Genomic DNA, 1,609 nt, shown 5'->3' with positions numbered 1-1,609 from the left:
AACTTCCATGGGTAGGAGGCAATCAATAGTTTCACCTCGCTGTGACATCTGTGACCCACAACAGTGACCAGCATGGTAAGACATTGCTAACAGTACAATAGTGGCACTCATATCTTGATGCTAGCCCACCAGCTGTCTATTTAGATTTAGGGCCAGCTAAACAGGAAGGGAATCACCGCTGTTACTTTAAACCTAGCCATCTCCTCAGGGTTAGTCAGGTTGTGGAGCTTAGAGGAGAACATGCTACCAAACTCTACTAAATCAACCAAATTCCTAACTGCTTTGGAATTCCTCATTACATCCACAGATAAGTGTAGTGCTCATTCCTTCTCAGAGAAGCTTCTCTGCAGCAGAGAGCATTACAGAAAACCACAATTGGTCAAAACAAGTGGTCATGGGGTTCCTAGCCACCAGTGACCCATATATAACACAACTCCTATTCCTAAGTTTCAGGGAACATCACAGAAGTGGGAATGGAAAGATTGTAAGTGCCAGAGGAGTAAGATGTCTGCTATGAGATTGTGTCTCCGAGAAATGTCAGGGAAACTAAACCTATGAAACCAATAGGACCTGCTTAAACAGAATGATATCCCCAGACATGCTACCTCAGAAGTGGCCAATATCATAGAGCTGCACTTGTAAGCAAGAAACTATAGTCAACTAAAGAATCTAAAGCAGGAGGATTAGTTTTTATCAGCCACCTAACTAGTCATCCAATGCTAATTGTTCACCTCTTAAATCACATGCATGCAAGTAATACTGAACACACACACACACACACCCCACACAAATTTATACACACACACATATATGTAAGCTTAAGAGTTCATGCGGGTGTATGTGGTAGGTGAGGGTTTAGATGGAGAGAAGAGAAGGGGCCAATGAAATGATAAAATCATATTTTAGTGAAAAGAAAACCTGGCTCTTCAGTTTATTTGCGTGCTCCTCCATTTTGCAAGGATCAGAAGCACATTAACTTAGTTTTTTTTTTTTTTCCCATTTTTTTTTCCCCATTTGTTGTTTGCTGAGTTTAAGAACCTTGGAAACAGATTCCCGGTCAGGGAAGTTAGGTTTTTGTTCTTTGGTGGGAACATTGTACAGTAAAATTATCGGTTTCATAAGTGTGCTTTAGCTTGTATCCAGCTTACTCGTGCAATTCCAATTGCAAATTAGTAGCTTATGTAATTTCATGATTTTCAAAATTTTCTTAGTAATTATTTGATCCTCTGATGACCGAGACTTTTTTTTTGAAGTTACAATCACATTTATTTTAAGATAAAACACATCTACAAGCATATGCACACAACTTAATTATATATTCCTGATAGACCTAAGAAACAAAATTTAAAGATGCCTGTGTGGAAAATTGTCCAGTGAATTAAAAATATCTTTAATATTTCAGTTGTCCATAGTTTTTTTTTGTAAGTCTATTGGTAGTTTTTATTTCTTTTACTTAATTACAAAAAGAGGATTCTAAAATTGACAGTATCTTTCACCGTCCAGTTGTTATTGTGCATGAATATAAAGATTTTATTTTTTGAATTTTTTATTTACATGTAAATTTCTACATTCCCAGTTTCCCCTCCAAAAAACAAAGAAACAAACAAAA

This window comes from Mastomys coucha, unplaced genomic scaffold, assembly GCF_008632895.1.
Source record: "Mastomys coucha isolate ucsf_1 unplaced genomic scaffold, UCSF_Mcou_1 pScaffold7, whole genome shotgun sequence".
NCBI lineage: Eukaryota > Metazoa > Chordata > Mammalia > Rodentia > Muridae > Mastomys > Mastomys coucha.
The sequence above is the reverse complement of the archived record's forward strand: the minus strand, read 5'-3'. Positions refer to the sequence as shown.